The sequence below is a fragment of the Coptis chinensis genome, chromosome 5 (assembly GCF_015680905.1).
Source record: "Coptis chinensis isolate HL-2020 chromosome 5, ASM1568090v1, whole genome shotgun sequence".
Lineage (NCBI taxonomy): Eukaryota > Viridiplantae > Streptophyta > Magnoliopsida > Ranunculales > Ranunculaceae > Coptis > Coptis chinensis.
Window position 1 is genome coordinate 62,294,414 of NC_141460.1, and position 10,226 is coordinate 62,304,639.

General features: G+C 35.5%; 1 long non-coding RNA gene across 4 annotated transcripts; it reads left to right on the forward strand.

Annotated features, from left to right (window-relative positions):
* The first annotated feature begins 1,973 nt into the window (after nucleotides 1–1,973).
* On the forward strand, nucleotides 1,974–4,792 carry LOC147498243 (uncharacterized). 4 transcript variants are annotated; one of them, XR_015194247.1, is made up of 5 exons: nucleotides 1,974–2,349; nucleotides 2,430–2,508; nucleotides 3,375–3,481; nucleotides 3,600–3,907; nucleotides 4,571–4,792. It is a non-coding gene; the product is annotated as an uncharacterized LOC147498243 (long non-coding RNA). The 4 variants fall into 4 exon arrangements; XR_015194249.1 differs by having other exon boundaries at nucleotides 2,746–3,481; nucleotides 3,600–4,792; XR_015194246.1 differs by having other exon boundaries at nucleotides 3,600–4,792.
* Nucleotides 4,793–10,226: the final 5,434 nt, after the last annotated feature.

The window sequence follows — 10,226 nt, forward strand, 5'->3', positions numbered from 1 at the left end:
AACTCTTACTTACATTTTGTTAGAAAATTGACTAAAGTCACATCTCGAGAGCTATGGATCTAAGTCTAGTGTCTTGTGCAGGCTTTTATAGGCTCAATTGTCGAGCATGTTCATGGCATCCAGACCATTCCATCAGGCCAACAGAGGATTTGGACTAACTGCACACATTGTTGATCATTGTAAACTGGTCTTTAAATTTCCTCGAGGGACAAACAACATTTAGGTTAGCATTTCTTTGTTCCCTAATTTCCCTTCTGGCCATTTCATCTTCAGTTCATCTTTATATTTAGATCTATGTACTTGGGTGTATTTGTAATTAGATAAAATTGACATGGGTTTCTTCATCCAGTTATGGCCATCTTTCCTAAGTTTCAAGCATTTTGCGATTATAAAATACAATTGTTCCACCTAAGATACAATGACAAAAACAAAGACCAAAATAGTAAACGCCGTCATATATCTAACTATGAAATAGAAACTAGGGATTTCTAAATCTTTCAACAAAAACAACGCGGGCGAAAAGAAAATTGTCTAAAAGCCAACTTGAAAAGCAATAAGTTGGTACCAAAAGAATGTCTTCATGGAGTCGTTTCAGAAAAGTTATGAGCAAAACTGTGAGTAGTATGACTATAAGTAGTTGTCGATATTGCGCTCGTGATGTATTTGAGTTTTACAAAGGGATATGGGAACTTTAATATGTAACCCTATTCCCTTATACCTTGTAAACCACCATTATGACACTAGCGGAATCGTTTGTTAACACACTTTGTCCTACATCACACTACTCTTTCTTCTTATCAATAAGAGTTATTGCCTATTTTTCTTTTTTCTTTTTTATTTTTTTCTAAAAAACATAAAATCACACTTACATGGTACATCAAACAACGAGTTTTATGTATTTTAAGAAGTTCACCCTATATACATATCAAGAAAACTAAACCCTATACGGACCCAAGAAAGAAACATAGTAACTAGATAGACTCCTAACATAACAGTTCACATAATAAAACACCTGAAAAACATATGATGCAAGACAAAGAAAGGAATTACTTTGTGGCAAGTACAATCGGGCTTCGCTTTGACTGAAACCAATTGGTATTACATAGTATTGCAAGAATCTCATTTGGCGCAACCACCTTGTTGTAGCTTCATACATTATCTTCTCAAAATCCAAATCATCCATAAAACAAATGCAACTAATGAAACCACATACCATCATCAATGAAATTATTCCCGAAGTTTGAACTAGGCCAAGAAAGTAGTGAGAATAGCGGATGTTTTTCCAAGCGGTTGAGAATGCAAAGACAAAGTTCCCTGTACATGCTTGGGGTCTAGTCGATACCAGCCTAGAGGATGTCTTTATCAAGGTTGCTGGAAGGGAATAAGCATTTAAAAAATATACTCCTCTTCATTCGGGTTTATGGACGAGGTCTATACTTTATTTTTAAACGGTGTTTTATAGCTGTTTAATTTTATTATATGGTTTCATACATACATTTCTAAAATGTTGTTTATCCCAAAAACTTATAAACTTGTAATAATAATTATCTCTTATTCCATCTCCTACCTCTCTTTCTTCTATTCTTCTTCCATTAGTTTCCATGAAAGAAAATAGTGGATGGTGTCCGCCTCGAAGTCCCAGCACACCAATTAAGATTTAGAATGCCAACACTAAAAAGGCGTAGCCAATCTATTATCTCAATTCTCAAGTCTCAACATTGTCCATTGTTCAAATTTCGGCAGATTTAGTGAGAGCAATTTGACACTTGCAGGACCCACACGGTTCAGAAACACTAGGGCACTGAAAACAACATATTATTGGGACCATTTGTTATCTTTGAAATGTAAGAGTGTAGTTGATATTTAAAAGGTCAAAAGTCACCATGTGCCCCTTTGTAATTATATTTTTCTTAGTTATTTAACGAGGCAAACCCACCAAATCTACTTCAAAAGAGTGGATAACCGGACTAGTTTTGACACTTGGCTACAAGCTCAAAACCATTGTCAATTCTTATGAGAAACTAATCACTTTGCATTCTGTCAAGAACAAGAAAGAATGAGAAACTAATCACTTTGCATTCTGTCAAGAACAAGAAAGAAAGAGGAAGAGATAACTCTCTTTCCCTCTCTCTCTCTCTGGCATTTGATTTTGATCATGGATTCCATGCATGGCCCTTCTAGTTTCAAGGCTCAGTCTAATGCTTTACTTAGAAAAAACCTTACTATACAGGTCTCTCTCTCTCTCTGGTGTTGTTTTGGTTTTTTTTTGTTGTTCTTCATGTATATATTCTATGAGGATTTATGGGGAGATTGAAAGTGAACATCTGTGATAACTTGGCTGACCACATGGTAAGTTATCTTTGATAGTGTAGTGCACCCCAAGTTTGTATGTTTCGTAAATAATGAAAATTTGCTTCTTCTGTTGGTAGGTGGGCAATGTGTATGTTCAGTTGAACATGCTGCAGACTGCAGTTGCTGTTTAGAGTCTGACTAGAAGGTTTTATGCAGGTTAGTTATCATATCTCATTTATCGTTTAACAAACAAGACTTAGCTTGTAGTCAGATAATATAGAATATACGTGTACAGTTAGGTAACGAATTTAATAGTTTACGACAATGTTCCAGGAGTTTCTTGATAATGTTTTAAAATCTATTAAGGATGTATACAGTATACTTACTTGGTTATGAATCTTATAATTGTTTACTTATTGGTTAAGTTGACTTGGAGATGTGATTAATTCACAGGGCGTCCCATTATCTTCAACTTTTCTCTGGATTTTGGTGAAGCCACATGTAGGCAATATGAGAAGAATACATGCGTTGTGCAATGTATTGATTGTTGATCACATTGTAGATGAATTCTTTTGCTTTTCGGTTTAACTTTCTTTATTGTTTGTGTCATTTACTGTATGTCGGTCGATCAAGCTTCTAAGGAACCACTATATTTATGTGTACCTATCGAATCTAAAACTATGAGGTTATGTAGTATGGGTGTGTGGACCATACACCCAGATACCAATCTTTTAACAATGAACTTTTCTATTTGTGTCATAATATTTCACCAAAATTTGCAGAAGATACTGTTTTTATCTTTTAATTCTATACCTAGAAGCAATAGCTATGGGCTTTTCTTGTTTTTTACTGAGTAACACGAAGGGCAATTGTATATGGTAATATTATACAATGTTTGTTTTTGTATCTTTTTCTTTTATTCACTTTGGTCCAATAATAGATCTATTCAAGGGTCTCGTTATATATTTGATGTGATATATCTCTGTTTGGTTATGTATTTGAATTACATTGCCGCAAAACAATCTATTCAAAACTAACACTGCTACCATTTTCTTTTTTATTTTAATTTTTCATGTCTTAAGGGGATTGCAAGAAGGCTATTCATTTGTGGGAGCCTTTGTCTACTAGAACATGGAAAGTAGAATTGACTCCTTTTGTTGGGCATGCCAAAAGTGTTAAGGATATCCAGGTACACTCTAATTTGATTAACAAAACTTCTTCGTTTTTTTGTGTGGGTGTTTTAATGCGGTAAGCCCTCAATTTGAAGTCTATTCCATTCTAAAAGTTGTCTAAATTCCTTCATGCAGTGGAGCCCTGTCGAAGCTAATGTTTTTACGTCATATTCTGTGGATGGTACGTTTGCCATATGGGATACCTGTTTGGGAAAAACACCTTCAGTTTCTATTAAGGCACATAAAGCAGATGTGAAACTAACTCGGTTAAAGGTAAAAGTAAAGTTAAATGTAGTTATTTTGTTAATCACGTATATGTTACTTTAGTTATTTTGTTAGGGGAATAAGGAACTAAAATGCCTCTGAGTGAGGAACTAGCTTTAGCGTTTCGTGTTGGAACGTAGATGGAGAGCAACAACATGAGACCTAGCAGTTAATGAAAGGTAAGGTTCTTGTGTGGTTTTCTTTCCTTTCATGTGACAATTGTATGCGGATGTTGGAATATTCATGAGTTTTGTTTTGGAAGATGGGTTCTTACATGTGAGTAGCGTGAAGGTATGGTGTATATATATTCGAAATGTGGTATCTCTGGTTGGAACTAATAGAGGTGTATAACACTGATATAAGTGGAAGTGATGTATATATATGTTGTTTTTATTTTAATTTTGGTATATAATTTATAGTGTCTTTTGATTCGAGGATTGGTTATTTGACTTAACTGGCATTAGTCGAGATAGTTAAGTAGCTAGTTCTACAAATCAATATATATTTGAGTAGGTGGTTCTACGAATCAATATATTATTTGATTTTCAGGTTATGACAGGATTTATGTATATGAAATGTTGAAAATATAAAGGAGATTCTGTCGAAATTTTTATGTCTTTTGTCAAGGTGTTTGACAAGGTTATAGGGTTTTGGGGCGTTACATAAACTTTTATGTCTATACTATGCTTCTATTGTTGCTAGTCTGCTACCATACTCTCTTTTTTGAATTCCGTAGTCTGAGTATAAGGAACTACTATTTAAGAATAGGATATAAGTATATATCTATACATATTTGTTTTCTACTGCCTAACTCACTTTTATTTATTTCTATTGGTGTATAGGATGAAAAGGACTTTTTTGATGATACCATCCCAAAGTCGTCCTCTGATGCTTGCAACTACTGAAGGTGCTAGTTCTATACAAATGACGTGAAAGCTTGAGTTTAAGGACATGCAAGTCCTATTGATTTGGAAAAAAAATGTGTATTTCATTCTTGGCAAGTCCTATTTATGAAAGATGTTTTGGTAATGTTATTTTAATAAAAGATTATGTGATTGGATATACTTGTGGGATTTCTTGTTTATATTATGGACAATTGTAGAATATCCAATAAGTAGGGGCATCTTTATGCAGGTTCAGTATTCTCCCAAAAAGGGTGGTTTTGGGGGAAATTATTTTTTTTACGTATGAAATAGTTTTGTAACGGTGGAAAACCGTAACTAAACTTTGCAATAACTAACACTTACAAAGTAGTAAAACCGTTACCAAAGAAAATTAACCGTTACAAATTCTATAAATCAGTAATACAAAAAAGCGTTACTAATTTTATAAAAACCGTTACTGATGTTAGAAAAGAGTAACACACAAAAGCATTACTAATTTTATAAAACCGTTACTGAAGAGTAATACAATTGAGCAAAGAAAACCGTTAGCAAATATTTTTAGTTACGGAAAAAACCGTTACAATAAAAAATTTTGTAACGGTTCTACACCGTTATGAATATTAATAACGAATTAGAAACGCCAAAACAGTGACGCAAAAAAACCGTTACAAATATTTTTAGTAACGGTTTCTGACCGTTAGGTATGTCCTGTTAAAGATTAGGTTTTTTTGCTTTGGAAGGGATATGGTTGGGTTTCTGACCGCAAAGAAACAGATATGGTTGGGTTGATGTATATGGTTTGGGGTGTTGTTGGGAGCTTTGGAAGGGAGTTAATGGCGGTCGAGATCTAGATTTGGGAGTGATCTCGACAGTGGATAAAAGGGAGTGGTGTGTGTGTTAAAGATGGTTGGTTTTTGATGGGGAGTCAAACCGATGTGATGAGGAAGGGAGGAGAGGTGGTCAGAAACCAAGCTGATGTGGTGGAGGGGATGACTGCGATTTTGATCTAGTGCTCCCTATCTCACAAGTGAAATTCTATTTCGGTTGGGTTTGGGGCTTGGGCCTTAGATTGTTTTGTTTGGGCCAACTCATTTCTTTAGTTCTTTGGGCCGGTTTCAGTTTATTTCTTTGGGCCGGTTTTCATTTTTGTGGGCTGGTTTTATAAATCCAAGTGGGTCAGGTTATAAATTTATGGGCTTAAGTTTAGATTGGGCTTGGGAAAGGCTAAAGGCTTTGGGCCTTAGTCTTTGGGTTTTGGTTAGAGGGAGTTTAGGACTAGTTGGCTGCTGTTGACCAGTCAACCCTTTGACTGTTGACCAGGGTTGACTTTGACTAATTGACCAAGTTTGACCTTTGACTTGACTAAGATTAGGTCTATTATGATAGGTCTAGGGCTATTAGTGTGCTTGGCGTTAGGCTAAGACTTTATATATATACGTGTGTACGTGTATTAAGTTATTAACTATTATGTGATATTTCAATCTTTTATGATATACGACGCTATGACACTTAGACATCGATATATTAATAACGCATAAACAATAATACAAGAAACAAGATACTCCTCCGTTCTCTGAAATAATATATGCAATAAAGTTCAATAATGCGTAAACAATTTACCACACTCTTTTAGAATCTCTCATGGCATAACTCTCTTTCCACAAAAAAGGAAGAAGAGACCGAAGTTTTCTCTAATGGTCAGATCCTCTCTCTCGAGGGATAAAGCCTCTTCGCCACTTCGCCTCTCTGCCTCGGGCTAAAAGCGGTTACTCAAGCCTCTCCTGTGGGCCCGCAGCAGCTCTTCCCCCTCTCCTCTTGATCTTAAAAAAAAAAAAAAAAAACCCTAGATCCGATCGTTTTAACTTTCTCTTGATCCTTTTTTGAGTTTCCTCTTTCCACAAATCTTCTCCTTGACTTCTTTAGTGTCTCATTCTTTGTGGTGATGAAGAAAAAAAAAAGAAAAAAAAGGAACTTGGTTGCTTTTATGGGTTTTGTAACCCATAGTGTAATCGGCATAGATCGTTTGGATCAAGAGTCGTGGTCTTTGGGGTTTATGGTTTCTACTTTGTGGAAAGTCACCCCTTTTTTTGCAGCTAGTTCTTTGTTGAAGATCCAAAACAAATACGATCTCGGTTTCCTATTTCCAGTTTTTATTAAAGTGTTATTTGGTTGGCGACATCAAGTCCCATATTCATGGTTGGACATTTCTCATCATGATGTCGGAGTTGTAATTGGATTCTTTTGCTTGTAACCGGTTGTGGTTGTCTTGGTGTTGGTTGGGCAAGGGAGGGAGGTTCGTTCCATTTATCTTCTCCCTTTCGGATTGCTGGTTTTGGGGTTTTATGGTCGGCCACCACTCCTTTGTAAGGTTCTTGGTGAGGCTCACCTTCTAGGTGTAGCTAATCTGCCGCTATCCGCAGAGTTTATTGCTTTGTGGTTTGGAGACTTTTGGGTCTTCGTCTTGGGAGAATCGAGAACTCTTTGGCTGATCGTCTTTGGAGCAACTTCAGGTGGGGAAGAAGCATGGGTTGAAGATTTCAGATTCGTGTTGGGAATTGATGCAAGGAATCTATCTCAAACATACTTGGATGTTTGTGTTTTTCTTGCATTTGATTTCCATCGTTTCTTTCATGTATTTTTGATAGTTGTCTGTTCTGTAAGTTACTATCTTTTGAATTAATGAAATGTGGAATTATCGAAAAAAAAAAGAATCTCTCCACGCCTCAAGTTTTGGAAATGAGATTTTATGACGGAAGATGTCATGTGATAGGTGGGCATTTATTGAATGTGCCATAAATGGACCGTTAGCGTTATAACTGGGTGTTCATTGAATGTGGCGGGAATGACCTAAGGTACATAGGTACTAAAGGGTGGGTCACTACACCAAAATGGTGATTTTGTAACGCACTCATTTTTCACTTAGTAACGTTTTTTAACTGTTACACAATTATTAACGTTTATAAAGTGTTAGTATGTCACTTTATCCGTTACTTAAATTTCAGATAATTATCAGAATTAATTAGTCACGGTTGGCTAACACATGGATACCGTCAGAAATAAAAAAAAAAAAAAAAAAAAAAAAAAACAAAAAAAATAATAATAATAATAATAAGAAATACTCTAAAACAAAAGGTTAGAATCCCGCACTCCTCTCTCTCATTTTCAGAGGGGCGAAGTGGTTGGCTCAAACCAGCACTTCCTCTTCTAAAACGAATGTAAGCTTTTTTTTTCTTCTTATTTTGTTAGTTCTTACTCTCCTTCTTCAATTCTTCTTCTCTTTGTAGGGATTGGAAAATTTAGGTTTTTATTTTCGTGCTTCCTCTTTAATTCTCTTCTTTACTTTTTGTGCTTATATACCAAGGGTTTAATTGGATTTCAGATTTTAGGTTGAGAACGAGTTAGGTTCTCAATGTGACACTCAACCTTTCTGATTTGGAAAACTAATTTTGGTAAGGGAACCAATTGTTTTCTGGCTGATCCATTGGTATGAACAACACTAACATGACTTTTATCCCTCATCTACTTTCTTCATCTTCTACTTCTTTTTTATTTTGAAGTTGCAGAGCTTAAATTTAAGGCCAAAAAAAAAAAAAAAATGGGAAGGGGGAAGTTCAAAGGGAAGCCAACTGGGAAAATGAACTTTTCTACTCGTGAAGAGATGGGTAATAATAACTTTTCTTTCTCTCTGTTTCATTTCTTTTTTGCAATAAATTCTGCTTTAAATTAAGATTGGTTCTTTGAAGCTTGTCAATCTGTTTATGTAAAATGGTATACATGAATTTTACTCATATTAAAGTTTTTAGTAATTTCAAGTGGAACTATGAACTTATTGTATACATTATGACTAGTTTATAAGGTTGTGAGTCTAAATTTATAAAAGGGTATGCTAAATATTGAAACTTTTAGTCATTTCTTCGATTTGACTGTTATGATTCTGGTTTTTAATATGAGGGGTTTCAAAAAAGTCTTGTGTACACAATGGTTATTATGAGTTAAGTTTTAACTGAAGAGAAGAGAGAGCTTTCCAGGTGTGAAAGGAATCAATATAGTTATTGTACAAGTATAACTTAGAAGAAATGACTTGTTCAGATTGTTATCTTGCTGGTCCAAATCCCCAAGTCTTGAAGCAGCATATATGCATCTCATTTTACTTTATCAATTTGTGTGTTTGTTTGTACTAGATCTTATATATGTTAGATTTAAGAGATAAAATGGTTTAGAGGTGTATTTTTTATTGGGTACTGTTTCGACCCCCACCTATGTGGCAAACGTTCATTAGTAGGGGTCTCTATTTTATTCATTTAATCGACAGGGCTAAAGCCCAATTTGCAATACCATGGATCAATGTACAGGCCCATTAACTCATGTGTCTAAGGTTGAACCTTAGCCACATGGCTTGCCACTAATGTACATTGATTTATGTCCAGATTCATTTCTTATCAAAGAGATAATTATCAGTTAAAAGTTATAGTCTATCACAATTACTCAAGCTACAAGATTACTTGAGCTACAAGGACTCTCTACTCTACCTATATAAATACCAAACTATTTTTCATTCAGAATGACGTTCTTGAGACTTGATCCCATTGATAATTTGGGTACGTAGGCAACCGCAAAGTACAGTCTCATCATTCCCCCGATCACCATCATTTTTCCAATTACTTTTCTACGTTCTTTGTCTCTTTTATCAACACTTAATGTTTTGATCATATCTGGTCGAAACATAATTAGCGCCGTCTGCAGTTCTTATGCAAAATCGACGATCACGTTCTACAAAAGTTATGACGAATACTCGACGAGCCTAAGTTCTCGATACACTTACTGACGATCATCGCGAATGTGCGGTTCCAGGTCAACCTGGCGGTATCGAACTACTCCATCCTATTCCTTTTCAACATCCGATTGCATACGACCCGACTACCGTTCCACCGATGCGCCAAATTATTCAAAGACGGTTATTGCCTCGGCGATTCTTCTTCATCTATCCGCTATGATAATGTCCGTCATATGTCTCGAGGCATTCTTGTATTGAAAATATTACACTGGCCTTGTTTCATGCTGTCAGACGTCTTAAGCTTATTTCAAGGAAGGCATAGTCGAAGTTTATACTCAATATCCGTTGCGCAAGTTTTTTTTGCAATATCTACTTAATTGAGTCGTAGAATGGAAAAGTTACCTTAAGCGCCACAACATTATCTCGACACTCGTACAATTAAACAGAGACAAACTTTGATTTCGCTAATGACTGATTTTCTTATTGACGATATTCCTACGTCGAACGCATTACTCGATGAGGAAAACGGCAATCCCTAATTGACATTACCTCCCGAGGGCGATGACTTGAAATATTTATCGGATATATCTGCTGCTTGTTAGATTTACACCGATAGTTCGCATAATGAGTCCGCCTCCGATCTTGTTTTTGTCATCTTAAAGTTGAATGAAGCATAATTGCGAGGTCTCTACGTTTGAGTTTTTAACGCTTCACATTATATGGCCGAAAATAAACCGCTTTCATTTACGATAATGATAACTCTCTTCAACAGGGCGACTAAGTTATGATTAATTATTCTAAATTAGTCGCTAGCCACTTTGAATGATAATATGCAGCTCG